Consider the following 15,900-nt stretch of genomic DNA (forward strand, 5'->3'; position numbering starts at 1 on the left):
GATGAGATAAAATGGGAAAAAGTAAAATTGAAGAGACCCAAGGAAATCATGACAATGTGAAGTCATGTTTTCACCATTAACATTTTTACCATTAACATTTTATCATTAACATTTTAAAATATAGAAATATTAAATATAGAAATTGCAGTCTTCTGCCCCGCGCCTGGGTGTTCCTTCCCGGAGCCCCTTGGAGGAGAGCGGGTTGAGCTTTCCTCCCCGCCCCGACCAGGGCTCCGGCAGCCGAAGACCTCCAGGACCAGCCACCACCATGCTGAGACCACTCTCTGCACACATGAAGGTACTGGCAGAGGGACAAAGCCATGCGGGTTCCGGGGCCGAGACCTCCAAGCCTACTCGAATTGGAGTCGAGCATCTTCCACCCAGATCCTCCAAATTCCAGTAGGCAGGGGTCACACCCACCACCTGGCCCCCTGGCGCCGTGTAATCCCATCAGCGGCCAAGACTCAGAGACTATAAAATCCAGATCTCGGAACCGCGCGGCCGCATTCGTGGCCGCGCGACATCTTATCAAAACTTTTTTTTATGACATCTTATTGTCTCATTCCTACTTTGGACAAACTTGCAGGCTATCGAATGTAGCCTGCCCACAGGGCAGAGTCTGGCAAACTCCCCGTGGCGTACCAAATATGCCAAATACCAGTAACAATGATGGGTCTCATTCTCCTAAATAGCCTTGAATATAATCTCAGGGCTAGGATGAAAGAGACGTTACTGGGGCCTGCTCGAGGCAATCGACGAATAACAGGATGATGAAATGAAATGAAATGAAAATATAGAAATTTAGCATTAAATTTTGCATATTGAAATGTAAAATGTTAATGTTTACATTAACATTTCACCATTAACAATTTAAAATATAGAAACCATTTTGAATTTATTTAAATGGCTCGGTCTACTGTTTTTTCTTTTTGCTATGATATACGAGAGCTGGAGCCATAGCATAGGGGGTAGGGCATCTGCTTTGCACATGGTCGACCTGGGTTCAATTCCTCCACCCCTCTCAGAGAGCCCGGCAAGCTACCGGGAGTATCCCGCCTGCACGGCAGAGCCTGAAAAGCTCCCCGTGGTGTATTCAATATGCCAAAAACAATAACAAGTCTTACAATGGAGACGTTACTGGTGCCCACTCAAGCAAATTGATGAGAACGGGAGGACAGTGCAGTGCAATGCATGATATATAAGTCCACATATCTCCTCCTTGACCCTTGCATCTGGGTTTGCATGTAGATAACAATGTGATTCCTAAAGTTGTAATTCTGGTGGTTTGTGGTTTTGTTATTAGATATCTCATATGAATCTGTCACACACACGCACACACACACACATACACACACATTTGTCTCCTCTGTTCAACTTGTTTTACTTAGCATAATGCTGTCCAGGTTCACTCATATTGTCAAAAATGGAAGAAGCTTATATTTTTTTGTGGAATAATAGTTTTTATATAAAAATAAATCCCATTTTCTGTATGCAATCATTTGTTTATTGACACACAGGTTGTTTTCAAGTCTTAAATATTATAAATGTTCAATGAACAGGGAGATGTGGACATAGAGAAATATTTGTTTGCTTCTTTTGAATATAGAACTGGAACAGCTGGATGAGAATTCTATTTTGAATTTTTTGAGGAACCACCATACTGTTTTTCATAGTAGCTGCACAATTTGCATTCCCAGCTAGTCCTCTAATTCCTAATAAAATAATCTCCATAAATGAAAGGAAAATCGATCTACCTCTCAGACTCATTCAAAGAATTGTCAATTCCCTAGCTAATTTTGTCAGATTAAAATCTGTAATTTCTTTTAGAGACTGACTTGTTGGTTAGGCAAGCTTTAACAGTTCTGGTTTTCTTTATCCAAGGAAGATTTGACTCTTAGACCTCTTTCTGGAAACCCAACTGCCATGACAAGGAAATCTATGAGAAACTGTGGAGAACCTCATTGGGTCCTGTGAGAAACTGCAGGCTCTGCCTCTCAGCTCCTATTGATGCCAACAGCCAGAGTCATCTGTCAGGTCTGTGAGTGAGACATTTGGGAAACAAGTTCGCTGCTTCTGAGTCTGGTGGCCCTAAGCTGACACTGAGTGGGCCAGAAGTGAGCTTCCCTCCCTGGCTATTATCCAAATTCCACATTCAGGCTAATAAAAGATTGTTGTTATTTTAAGTCAAGACATTATGAGGTGCTTCATTATTAACAATAGTCAACTGGAAAGTCTTCCAAGAGGACTTATGTTGACTTTTTTTTTTTTTGATCCCATCATTAAACAGACAAGAGGGTTTGAGCAGCCCTAACTACTTGGATTTTGGAAACTCAACTAGGGTTCAGATCAATGCTTTCCTAACTAAAAAGAGAGTTTCGGAGGGAGAAAGCATTTCAAAATTCAAAAAAATTTATTTATAAATATACTAAATTAGTAGGCCTGTTATTTTAAAGAATGATCTCTGTTTATAAAGAAAGCTAAACTGATAATACTTTTACATGTTAGTTTCCTCTATATTTTTGTAACATTAGTATTATTTCATGTAATTACCACTTCTGGTCCAGAGAGGCCACTACTGGATGTGAAGGTCATTGAATCTTATAACTCTTCTAGGCCAGGCTTCCTTTTCTAATTCACTAATCAAAAGTTACAAAGATAGCTTCTGATGCCTCTTCTCTCCTCTTCCTTTTTTTATTGGCTGTCAAGATAAGGCAAGAGCAGTAACCAGTCTGCTATTCATATTAAATAGCATGTTTAGTTGCACTGGAGTTGACTTCTGGTTGCTACAAAACAGATCTATGTTTATATTGGAGGTGACAAACTCTGTGCCCTGTCATTTATCCCTTTTATAGCCGGATGACACCAATAGTCAGTAAGTCTTGTTGATGATTATGTGAACCAACTAGAAAGCATACAAATTCTGGAGAATTTCTTTGGCAACAGTGAGATATCATGTCTTTAATCAAAACAGGTCTAAACTAGAAAGTAAATTCCAAAGCTTTTGGTTACCTTGTCATTTTTACAAGATAATCACTGGTAATGCTTACGTATATTATTCTCTAGACATGAATCCAAATACATATATAAAACAAAAATGTATTAAAGCTTACTTATCACTGGATGATTACCAAAGTAATCCCCCAACCCCCCCCCCAAATGAATGTATGCTGTGTGTTACTCACTATAATAAATGTTTCACAAATACCATTTCACTTAAAACCCATCAGCTATATGAGGTAAAGAACACAAAAGTAATTATAAAGTGAACAAATCAAGACACAGAACTACCAAGTAGAAATGTCTGACTCCATGCGTAAATCTCTCAGGACCAAAATTAATATCTACCATCAAGGGGATGCCTTAGGAGTTATGTTTTTTCTAATCTGCATATATTTTGACCTTTACAACAGACCACTTCTGATCTGGAGTATCAATCACAGAATTTATCAGTAAAAGAGACAGAACATAAAAAATGGTCTGAACTACTCCTAAACTCTAAGGCAGGTTTCTGAACGCTCAGCAATAAAACACATCTCAAACTGTTCTAAAATGCATCCAGAACAAGAACTTCTTTGGAAATGTGAAAATTTTGGCAGCCATCCAACATACTTGACACGGGCACAAGATGATAAAGGTGTTTTGGTCACTCTCCACCTGGCCTGGCCTTACTGTACATGTTGCAACTGAGTACATATTTCTTGTTTTAAGCACTTGTTACAACAGCTTGGTTTCTCTTGGGAAACTCAGCAAATAGTGGGGGATGAGGGGGAGGTAATCAGTGGGAGAAGATGGCCTAGAAACAGAGCCGAATTAATCGTTTCACCTCTAAGTTAAAGGGGCTGTGAGCTTATCTGTAAATGTCCTTCCTTCCCCTAAACTGCTCAGTTTTTCAGGACCCAACTTCCTTTAATTTAAAAGACTTTGGGATTTAACAGTGTTTATTTTTAAACAATTTATTTTGGGATGGGCAGAATGTTTAGCTGTGTTTAAAGGAGAAACCGACCTTCAACTAGTTCAACTTTCCTTGAGTACCCAGTAAACATAAAATAAGTTTGGATTTGTAGTGGAAGCAAAAAAAAAAAAAAGAGAGAGAAAGTAAGAAAAGAGGGGGCTGAGGCCATACAGGTGAGTAAACAATAGCTATTAAATCTTTAAGTATAAATGTGCATTTTTTTCCAGTGATGGATAAATATAATTGTGAGGATGCTGTGAGAGATAGATGAATTTTGATTAATTCTGCTGAGGTTAGGGGTGAAGGGAGGAGTGGTCAAAGGAGGGTGAAAGTGTATTTGTGGCGACTGGGAAAGCTGGTTTCTGGGACTGTGGCTAATTGTGGGTGTGTGTGGGGGGGCTGTAGTTGTTTTGGGTGCAGGTCTGATAAATAATTAAGATAATATAAATTAAGAACATCACTAAAATAATCATTCGCGTTTATCTTACAACACGTACTGACAATTTTTAAGGGGTGTATTGGCCTCCAATTTCAGCAGCACACCCAGTCATCCCAGGAAAAGCAGGGAACGCAAGAGAATGGAATTTCAACAGCTGCTTCAGGAACCTGCCTCCTGGGAATCGGGACCACTCCTCAATCCCACTTAAATGTTCGCGAACTGCCAGGGATCATTCGGAATAAGATCTTGTCTGGGGGGGCGTGGGCGCAGAACCCACGGAAATTCATCCTTCCGTCAAAAGGCCTTTGAACTATATTGGCTCCCAGCGGGCCATCACTGATCCGAAGGATGTTCAGCCTCGGCTTCTTCCTCCCCATCAGAGGACCAATCCCCCCCCCCCCCCCCACCCCCAGGTCCTCCTTCGGCTGCTCCGCCCGGTCTAATTCTCCCGGGATCTCAGTAGTTGGAAAGGGACACCGAGTGTGGGGCGGTGACCGTCCTCCCCACGGCTTGGCGGGCGCGGGTGGCGGAGGCCTCGGGACCCGCAACCCTGCTCTGCTCCGCCCGCCCCGGCGCTGGGCTCCCGCCCTCTCCCCATCCCGGACCCGCCAGCCGGCGAGCCGGGGCCGGGCTCGGTCACGCTCACGCCCCGCGGCGTTCCGAGTCCCCGCTCCCCGCGCCTCCCCCTCCGCAGCCCGGCTTCAGAGGCGATTCCCCCCCGGAGCGTCTGAGCCTCCAGCCTCCCGGGCGAGCACCGCTGCGCCTTCCCCAGCGTCTTTGTCTCGGGCTTCCGAGAGGGGCCGCCACCGCGGCCCGGGGGAGCCCCGCCTGGCCCCGCACGGCCGCACCGCCGGCCGGGGGAGTCACTGGAGGACGCGTCCCGCGCTCCGCTGCCCGCGCACCCACGCCGCAGCCGCCGCCCGCGCCTCCCGGGAGTCGGGCCGCCCCGCCCGGTCCGCGGGGGGACGCGGGAGTAGCCGCCGGGTGGGGAGAGCGGCCGCTGCAGCCGGATCGGCGCGCAGACCCGGGGCAGACGCACCCAACAGCTCCTGGGGCCGTGAGGATGGAGCAGCCGCCCCAGCCCGGGACTGGCGCAAGGTAAGGTGCAGCCGCCTGTTGCTTTGCGAAAAAGCCTCATACCGTCCCTCTCAACTCCCCGGTACCTAGGCAGTCGCTCCCAGAATGGACAGCTGGCACCCCAGTTCTAAGCCACGTCCGAACCCCAAGATTTGACGCTCCCTTTTAGAAGGGACCCCCCTTCCTAGGAAGAGGGAAGTCCACCTTGTTGGCTCGCGTGAAGCCGGCTGGCAGAAGGACAAGAGCCTGCAAACTTTTGTGACCCCCCTCCCCCGCGCGATGCTCACCTGGTGCCCTCCAAGCTGCACGTCTGTGGTCCCCTAGCTCTCTCCCGCCTCAACCTCCTCACGCCCCCCTCCCCGCTCCAGCCATAGGCATCTGCCCATTTCTCGGTGTGTTGTTGCCAGTCGAGTTTTCACTCTCTCCCTGCAGCTCCCGCTAGAGAGACGAGGCTTCGCACCCAGCCGTGCTTCTACAGCTTGAGCTGTTGGGTAGCTGCCGAGTTGATAGTGAGAGGTGGGACGTGGCGGAGACGGCTGCGGGACCCCCCACCCCCACCCCGCCCCCGCCCCCACTTCTTGGGTCTATGTGCTGTGCCCCAGAGTCATTACACATGCATACACCTTAGCCTCTGCACCCCCCCCCCCAAGTCGGTATGAATCACCCTTGGAGTTGACTGGGGGCTGCGCGCCGTGGGAACTGCAAGGTGTAGCTCTGCGTGGGAGAAGTAAATGGTTTGGGCAGGCAAAGATTGTTGGTTGGGGGTGCGGCCTGAAGCTGAGGGTGGGGATAGATGAGGCTGAAGCGAGATCGGAGGAAGCTGCGGGGCTTGCCCCAAGTCGCCACCAACCGATTAGGAGGGAAAGCGATTTGAGCCCAGAGGGCTCTGGCCCGAGAGTGTCAATACGGGCGGCGGGAGGGGCCTGACACCTGAGGAGGCGCAGAGAGACAGAGTGGAGCCCCCCCCCCCCCTCCCCGACTGCCTGGAGCCGGGGAGTTGGGGAGGCAGGTTTGTGGGTGTATGGGGGTGGGGGAGATCTCCCGCCCCTGGAAAAAGAAATCTCCCCTTTAGATCCTGAATGCGTTGGCGTCTTGGGCAGTGACGGGGTGGTCAGATCGAAGCCCGGATGCTTTTATCCTGGCTCCATGAGAATCCTGGTCCTCTCCTTGACCCGGCACTCGCTTTTGTACAACCCTTTTACCTCCGCAATCAAATGGGCAGCCCCACGACCACCTCCCCTGCCCGCATCTTGAGAGTAAAGGCTGTCTTCACAGTCGAAGGGTGGGACGGAGATTCCTGGCCCCTAAGGGAAGGCGTGTGGCCGGGGAGGGGGGAGTCCCCAGCGTCAGGCAGGTGCACCCAGGTCTCAGTCGGTTGGAGGAAAGCGCAGGGGCGGAGGCTGCAGTGGGCACCGCCTCCTCCCCCCACCCCCGCCCCTCTGCCAATCGCACCTGGGCGGAGCAAGGGCGGGAGCCGAGCCCAGTGCAGCGCCCGGGAGGCCCGCGAGCGCAGAGCTAGAGGGAGTGCGGGGAAACGCGGGACGGAGGGGTGTGGGCGCGGCGTGAGCGTGTAGAGGGAACACCCAGCGCCCAGACCCAGGGCCCCCCGGCGGAGGTGGGTCTTAGGTAAATCCTTCTGGTTGCTCCTGGCGCGTTTGGCGGATTCCGGAAGGCGAGGTCCTCGCCTCCTTTGCATCCCCGCAAACTGGAGTGCAAGGCCGTTTGCTGGAGGGTGGCCTAGACTGCCGGAGCGCAGGAGGTGCGGTGCCCAGGGTCCACTGGTTGCGGGTGGGGGCAGATTGGGCTGCCGACGACTGGGAAGACCTCATTTAACCCTTCCCTCTCGGAGTAGGTGCACGCCCCTCTTGTAGCGGCTCCTTTGGCTCGGAGTCCGGCGCCGGGTTCCTATTGGCCCAGTAAGAGAAGAATTGGGGGTTTTGCCAAGGGCTGGAGCTGCGTAAAACCCGCTCGTCCGCCCTCCGCCCTGTTCAGACTTGCCACGTGCAGTTTCTCGGGGCACAGCGGTCTCTGCGCTGGCCCTGTGCAGCCTCCTGCTTGAGCATTCCAGCGGAGCTTGGGGCAGTCCCCCTCTTTCCCCCTGTGACCCACGCTTGGGCCAGACCCCACCAGAAGTGACGTGGACTACCCAGAGCTCGGGAAGGAATCCCGACGTCTTCCACTCCAATCCCGGGACACCCCTGGAGCAGCGAGCTCTTTGCCACTGGGTCGCTCCAGGGCCCCAAGGAGCAGAACCGGGGATTCCCTGTGCGCAGGCTCCACCAGGTGCGGCTGGAGAGCACAAAGGCCACACCCTCACAGGTCGGGCGTCGTGGGACTGAGCCTGGGCTTCTGTTTTTTCCCTGCAAAAGAGGTAGGCTCGCAGAATGAAGTGTTTTGTTAGCATCAGGCATCTTGTTTCAGGCGGCTTGCCACCTGGTTATGTGCTCAGGCCACTTCCCTTTACAGGTGGGAACAGGTGGGAGCATGTCCTTTGGGAGCTATTGAGGGAAGGCATTCAAATCCATGTCAAGTGGATAGTTTGGAGTTGCTAATCTCTTCTGGTGAAACAGGAGGTGGTAGGAGTCATCAGGGCTAGCCCTGACTGTTATTCTGGACTGGGCACTCTGCTGCAGGTGCTCTGCATTTTGTTTCGGTTTTCATCTTCACCACATCCCTGGAGGATAAAGTTGTTTTCCCCATTTTATTGGAGAGAAAACTAAGTCAGGGAGAAATATAGTCACTTGTTCGTTGCATTCAGCCAGAAAGTGCTAGGGATGCGTACAGCTGACCACAGAGAACACTAAAGGCAATATATATATATATATATATATATATATATATATATATATATACACATATATATATAATCTTCCATACCTTTGCTTTAACTCCCAGGGGCATATAAATAGCAATCTTTGCTTGTGGGCTCCTGTGGTCACTGTGTGGAGACTGGAAAGTGCCCTGTCCTTTGGGGTACAACTTGGTGTGTGTTAGGATTCCCATCCTGGGAACAAACTTAAGGAACTGCCTGCTGGCTTAGAACTTTCTCCTCTAGCTGTGTTGGTTGTATTCCGTTTCTAAATGTGAGCTCAGATTTGCTCTCTGGTCACAATTGTAGAAACTGCATTTGGCAAATGAGATCATCTTTACAGATTGAATCACAAAACATTAGCAGTGAAAGAGATCTCAGGTATTTTCCCTACCAGGACAGATGCAGGGAGAATTTCGGTGATAAGTGTAAGGCAAATAAGGCTACTTTGTGTGTTTATAGCATAGCTAGTACTAGAATCATTGTTTTCTGACCCTTGGTGAAAACTAACTTGGTGCATAAGTCACTCTAAGTCATGAATAGACTGCCACAAAGGCAGTTATTCTAAGGGGAAAAAACATTAACAGTACAATATTTGTGTCTTAAAATCAATACAAATTGACTGTACAACTTTTCAGATGGTTCTAAGTAACATGAAATGAATTCTCAACCATTTTAGCTAAGTCATTTTGTCAAGTTGAGCGACTTTGTCTTGCTCCAATACCAAGTGTTTGTGAAGATAAGAGAAAATGTAGGACATCAGAGGGAAAAATCCTCCGAAAACAAAGGAATAAGTGGGTATTATTTCTTATGAATGTCTGACCCTTGAGTTAAACTTTAAGCTGATATAAATCTGAAGCAAAACAATATCGTTTTATTGGAAACTATTTACTACAGGCCAGAAAAAGGAAGAATTATTCTTTACCATTTCCTCACTCCTAAGGCCCTTCAACAGAAGGACTTTCTTCAGCAGCTTTGGAATCCCATATACTCAATACTCTTGTAGGCTAGAGCTTTGGTTTCTAAAACAACCCTTGTGTTTCTTCTGTATCATGGTATCAGCAGATCCTCCGATTCTAAAGAAAAGCCAACAAAAATTCAGAAGAAGAGAAAATGAAGAAAGATTGGGGAAAGGCTAGGTATTAGATTCATAGGGGTGAGAGTTAAAGGCAATCATTTGAAAGTCATCTGGAAAGTTATTTATATCCCTCTGGAGCAAATTTATATCCCTGATGCTGAGAAAAGCCAGAGCAGAAGTCCTTGTGGGCAGTATCTGGAAATGGGTAAGAAAATGGGAATAAAAAGAAATAGAATTGTGGGGCTAGAGCAATAGCACAGCGGGTAGGGTGTTTGCCTTGCACACAGCCGACCCAGGTTTGATTCCCAGCATCCCATATGGTCCCCTGAGCACTGCCAGGAGTAATTCCTGAGTGCAGAGCCAGGAGTAACCCCTGTGCATTGCCAGGTGTGACCCAAAATGCCAAAAACTAACTAAATAAATAGAATTGTAATGGGTACTGGGGACACTGGAGAACAGCTTAGTACAATAAATGGAAAGATCCTACCCTTTCATCTGCCCTTCTCTCTACTGACTCTGTTTTATAATCTGTGTTAATTGACTGATCTGAATCCCAGAAACTTCCATTATCTCAAGGAAAAAATTCACTAAAACTGGAGATAGACACTCCCCTACTCTTCAGGGAGAACCTTTAAAATCTAGACCATTGAGCCAAAGTAATAGTATAGTAGGTAAGGTACTTGCCTTGTATATAGCTGACCTGGGTTGGGTTCGATCCCTGACACCTAGACACTGCCAGGAGGAATCATTGAACACAAAGTGTAAGCCCTGAGCATGGTTGGCTGTGCACCCTTCCAGTAAAATAATATCTACATCTCCTGATCAGGGTAAACCTTCTTTAGGTGGTTGAGTTGGGTGACAGCAGTGTTAGAGCATCAAAGATGTAACATCGAAATCAGGCATAATAAATAGGATGAGTAAAGAAATGGCTGTGTTTAGGAACCCAAAAAAGTATTCATTTCGACCTGGGCAGTCATCTTGATTCCCAAACTAGCTTTTTCAGTGTGGCAAGGAGTTGGTTGTACCTTCAGTCTATCCCAATGGTTTTCACCCTATTTACTTATTTTACTGAGCCGTCTGGAGTAAAACATGGAAAAGCTCACATAGCATTTATGTTGGGAGCAATTCTTTAGGCAAGTATTTCTCTTAATTCATGTGAATATGAGTTTCCTTACAGTTGAAAAAAATGCTGTTAAGCAACATGCTTTGGGAGAAAGGATATGAAAAATGGGTCACATTAAATAACTGTGTTTTCACAGTGGAGAATGTGAATTGATAGTCTCTTTTTGGGTAGGAGATTCAAAAATTATAATCAAAACCTAGTTCAACTAAACTTGACCTGTTTACTTTCAGTAAATCAAAGTTAGGTAACATGATTCTCTGGAGTTTGAAGAATAACAAGTAGAGCCTGAAAGCTTTGTCCTTGGGTTTTGCTTTAAATAAATATATAAAACCTAGCTTGCTCTTCAAGCCTGTGTTCTCCCTTGAATTTGCGTCTTGCTCTTTGCTTGCTTTTTCTCTCTGGAGAAATCTGTGTTCTCTCTTTATCTCCCCTCACATCTTTTTAGATAAGCTTCCTTCAATAAAAACTATCTCACTTCATTAAATATATAGGTTTACATATACAGAGATAGATATACATAATACCTTGATATTTACATCATAAATTTATATTTTAATCCATAAGGTTAATAAACTCAATATTAGTTTCATGTGCTGATTATGACTTTGATTTTCTACAAGTGGTTGAGAACCATAAGGAGAGCTCCTATATGTGATGACTCATATAATAGTTTTTATTCAAATTTAATGAGATACTAATCACAAATTAACATAGGAAATGATCATTTTTTATTAGAATGAAATCTTAATTGGCTCCGATGCTGGCAGTCTTAGAACATATCACCAAAGATTATGCTACTAGTAAGGATCATATGGTTCATATAAAATGAACAAATTAATAAACACTGAAGAAGACCCACCCCCACATATTTTCGTTTAAGAAGATAAATGACCAGATAAGTAAAATTTATGAAATGCCTTGTTTTATTTTACCATCTAGACATTAAGATCTCTCTTGTTTCCTACAAGATCACCACACTTTCAGATAGTTTTATTTTTTTAAACAGAAAGGAGATTTTTATTGAAAATTAAAAATATATGAAAACTAAATAGTGGGAGATATTCTTAAACATGAAGTGATTTCTTGACAAAATTGTGTTTTTAAATGCAGATCAGTTTCTTGATTTTTTCCCCTCCTCCTTCTTTTCTTTCTTCATATCCTCTCCTTCTTTCTTCCTTTCTCTTTTAGGTCATTGATAGAATTTTCTATCTGCATCTAAGTATTCAGTGTCTTGCTGGGAGAGACGGCTATTTCAGGACAAATATTTCTCCTGGTGAGGGCAGGGAGAAGGTACTGTGCACTTGTCTATTTGTCCAAAGCTAAAGCACAAAGGTCACAAAGTCTCATTGGCTTTGCCTCTTGGTCTCAAACCTCAGTTCTGATTTAGAAAAGTGAGACTTGCAGAAGCTGCTTGCAGGGGGCTCGTCCAGTGAGCAGTGACTAAGCAGTATACTTTCCTCTGGCGGCACTGGGAATTTAAGCAGAGAAGAATCCTGGTCCAGTCCCTAGAAGGATGGCCATTAATAACTATCTAATGACAGTGCTTCCTCTTCTTTCTGCAAAGTATACTTCAATCTGAATTTGCAATATTATGGAGCCTCTATCGTTGAGTGCTTTCCTAGGTATTTGTTCTGGTAGTCAGACTATTGACCAAGAGCTTCTTAAAACTGGTTCCCAGAACAAAAATGATATTCTTCCTTGCTGAAGAATATGGGGTAGATTCTTCATGGCTATTAGTTAGCCAAGTCAAGAAGGTCAAGGGGAGGTGGAGTAAGAAAGAAGAATTGAGAGAGACTCCACCATCAGGGAAAAACAGATCACCCACTGGAAGAAAATCCAATGATTAGCACAGGAAAATTAAAAAGATATATAGTAATAAGCTGAACATAAAGGGTAAGAAAAAATAGCAGTGGGGAGCCGATGGAGCACCGTTGTAAATGCTTTACATGTATGGGAAATCTGTGCAGGTTCTTCCTGGGTTTGATCCATAGCAAAACAAGGCATACAAATGAAAGAAAATAAGAGAGTTATTATAGGATAGCAGAAAGAGAAGGACCTATGAGGAGCTTTATAAATGAAAATAATGTGACTAAATCATTCCTAATGTGCTGAGCTCAAAGACAGCTATCTGCCATAGCCCGCTCACATTCCCCTGTTCCTTATTTATTTGGATACTCAATAAACTCACCAAGGGCTTTTAATCTTAGTTTTGTCATGGTGTCCTTTGGCAGTCTGACAATGCCTGTGGACCTCAGAATAAATGTTTATATCCATAAAAGAAACTATGTAGGGATTTAACACATTTTGTTGATATAATTATACATGTGAACCATGGTGACATTGTATAATATGTATATATGATATATTGCTGGGATTCCTATCATTTTGATGTAGGGATCAGCATAAATGCTGTGAAATAACTTAGCACTGTACTGGGTCATAAGCAAATATTATTCATAATGGTAACAAAATTGCTGGTCACTGCTCTTACATTTAAGATGCATGGTGGGCCTGGGAGGACCGTGACCGTGACTGCCCTGCCTTTATAATGGAAATACTAAGCTATGATCATCTAATGTTTTACATGAAGTGATGATTTTGTTTTCTCCAGTTAAGATCATGTATCCTTTTAATTATATTTGCAAATGCTCTAAAGTCTGTGACACCAACAAGAGAGAATCTGGTGACTGTTTCTACACATGGAAGGAGAAAATGGATCTTAATCTCTTCTCTAAGGTTGTAGTTGTGAGATGAAACAGTCTTGGGCAAAATATAACCGATTCCTCCTGGCAGATTTTATTTCTTTTTATCTCTGTTTCAGGAGCAAATTTTCCTTCTCTGGCCCAGTGGAGTGGCTTTATTTTCCCTATTACTGGAGATCATGGTTGTGGATCCTTATGAGCATTTAGAAGTAAAGAACACCTTGAAATGAAAGAGCTTGGGCCTATAACCTCACTTAGAGATGCTTTGTTCAGAACTAGAAAATGGACTTTCTTGGGGTAACTATAGCCTCTTGCTTCTGGGTGAACATTGCCTTCATATAGTGCCTCATTGTTGCCATATCAGCTCCTCTTCATCTTGACCAGTTTCATCTCAGACTAATGTTGGATTATCAGACCATGTTGCTTTTCAGCTGCAAGTTTCAATTTTCCATTCAGTGTATTGTTTTCAAAGCAGAGCGGTCACCATAGTTTTAAAAGATCCTCTTCCTTTCCTTGCCTACTGCCTCATCAGAACTGTCCTTGATGCAGCAGGTAGATTGAGATCTATAGGGAAAGCCAGACTTTGAAGAATTCTTAAGCTGAATAACAAGGCTGTGAGTGATGAAGAGGGGACTGTGGTCATGGAATATTTCCTAAACAGATGGCTCCCATTGTCCTGCATGGGGGAAGATGACAGGATGTCCCTGCTCCTGGAAACCACCATATTTCTGTTTGTTCTGATTGGTGAAGTGGAACCTGCTTAGTAAAAAGAAACACCTCATCAAGGAAAGTTTTTATTTTTGCAGGAGGCATCATATCAGAAAACATCTTTTTTAAAAAACGAAGTTTTATTGGATCATCTTGAGATACAGTTACAACCTTGCATGATTGCATTTTAGTCAAACTCTGCTCGAGCACCCATCCCTCCACCAGTGCATATTTTCCACCACCATTGTTCCCAGTGTCCCATTCACCATCCCCATTCCACACCTCACCCTGCCTCTGTGGCAGGTACCTTTCTACTTTCTCTTTAGTTTTGGGCATTGTGACTTGCAGTATAAATACTAAGAGGTCATCATTTGTCCTTGGTGTACTTTCAGCACATATCTCCCATCCTGGGCTACCCCCTACGATCATCATTTACTTAGTGGTTCCTTCTTCATTCCAACGGCCATTTCCCCCAGTATGTGGGGCCGGCTTCCAAACCATGGTGTGATCCTCCTGGCCCTTGTCTCTACTGTCCTTAGGTGTTAGTCTCATATTATGGTACTTTATATTACACAAATGAGTGCAGTCATTCTATGTCGGTCCTTCTCTTTCTGACTAATTTCACTTAGCATGATACTCTTCATGTCCACCCTGAGAGCACAGCAGATAGGGCCTTGCATGCAGCCAACATAGCCGACCCAAGTTTGATCCCTCCACCCTTCTCAGAGAGCCCACAAGCTACTGAGAGTATCTCACCTGCACGGCAAAGCGTGGCAAGCTACCCTTGATGTATTCGATATGCCAAACACAGTAACAAGTCTCATAATGTTACTGGGCCTGCTTGAGCAAATTGATGAACAATGGGAGGACAGTGACAGTGACAGTGACATCTCTTCAAACAGCCACATAGTATTCCACTGTGTAGATGTACCAGAGAGCAAACACCCTCTTGATGATTCTGTGACTACCTAACTGGGAACCAGACCACCTGGTTTGGGCACTGGCATGCATCCTAACCAGTTTGTTGGTTGGTTTAGTTGACTCCTCTGTGCTTGTATTCTCCTTACTATTTTCTCTACCCATTCCATCTAATGGCATGCCTGTTTAGAGATTCACACTCTTTTTGCTGAACCCTGTAGACTTACATGTTACAGACCAAACAGTGCTGCTTGCATACTACAATCCTGAGGCTTTGACATACCTGGGACACTTCTGGTGCCTGAATAAGTGGTTAGCCTTGGGAGGAAAGAGAATGGAAGACTAACTGACAGATCAAGATGAGAGTAAAGGAAAAGAGTGACACACGTGATATCTTGTCCTGCAGCAATAATTGTCACTGAGAAATAATGTGGGAAAGATGAAGGACAACTTCATAAAATGTTGGCTATGTGATCTTCTGAACCACATTTATTTATTTATTTATTTATTATAACTAACATTGAATCCATTAGTCTTTGTTAAAATGTTTGAATTGGTTAGAGAACTATTACTACCTTAATACAGTTGAACAGGTTTACCTCAGATAGTCCTGGTTTGTCTTTATCTTATTGTCCTTGGCTATGTCCTGGGATATAGGGCGTATGTGTTGGTTCTGGTTAACACTAGCAGTTGTTGACGTTTCTTCTCTCCAGTTCTGTCCTTTAGGTTGGGAGCCTGCAATCAGTTATGGCAGAAGTATTTACACCATAGAATCTGACAGACACTACAAATTTGTGTTTTTTCTACAGTTTGTTCAAATTTATCAGCTCACACTTCTGCCCCTGCCCTACCCCAGATCTTACATTTGTTACAAGAAAAATGCTTTTTCTCAGGTCTCTCCACTCCCATTCTCGATACCTGGCAGTTCACCAGCCCCATTTCTTTTCTTTGTTTGCCAGCTTTGTTTCCTCCCCTTTAACTGGATGTTTTCTTATTTAGCCGTTCATTTTCTGGAGATCTTTAGGCTCGTTCTAATTTAACAGTTGAAGTAATGACTCTGGGGAGTTTTTTTTTTCTAAGTTTTAATTCATATC

At 44.8% G+C, this 15,900-nt stretch overlaps 1 protein-coding gene across 5 annotated transcripts in view; it reads left to right on the forward strand.

The window, feature by feature from the left end:
* The first annotated feature begins 5,353 nt into the window (after window positions 1-5,353).
* Window positions 5,354-15,900, forward strand: part of LRRC3B (leucine rich repeat containing 3B) — a 112,622-nt gene continuing 102,075 nt past the window's right edge. Inside the window, exons 1-2 of one of the 5 annotated variants that reach the window (XM_056129216.1) lie at window positions 7,571-7,839; window positions 11,667-11,751. The gene's annotated coding sequence lies outside the window, so the exon portion shown is untranslated. Of the gene's footprint in view, window positions 5,490-6,961; window positions 7,095-7,570; window positions 7,840-11,666; window positions 11,752-15,900 lie in introns of those variants that run through there. The other 4 variants (XM_056129214.1, XM_056129217.1, XM_056129218.1 and 1 more) reach the window with 4 other exon arrangements.

The sequence above is a fragment of the Sorex fumeus genome, unplaced genomic scaffold (assembly GCF_029834395.1).
Source record: "Sorex fumeus unplaced genomic scaffold, SorFum_2.1 ptg000072l, whole genome shotgun sequence".
NCBI classification, from domain to species: domain Eukaryota; kingdom Metazoa; phylum Chordata; class Mammalia; order Eulipotyphla; family Soricidae; genus Sorex; species Sorex fumeus.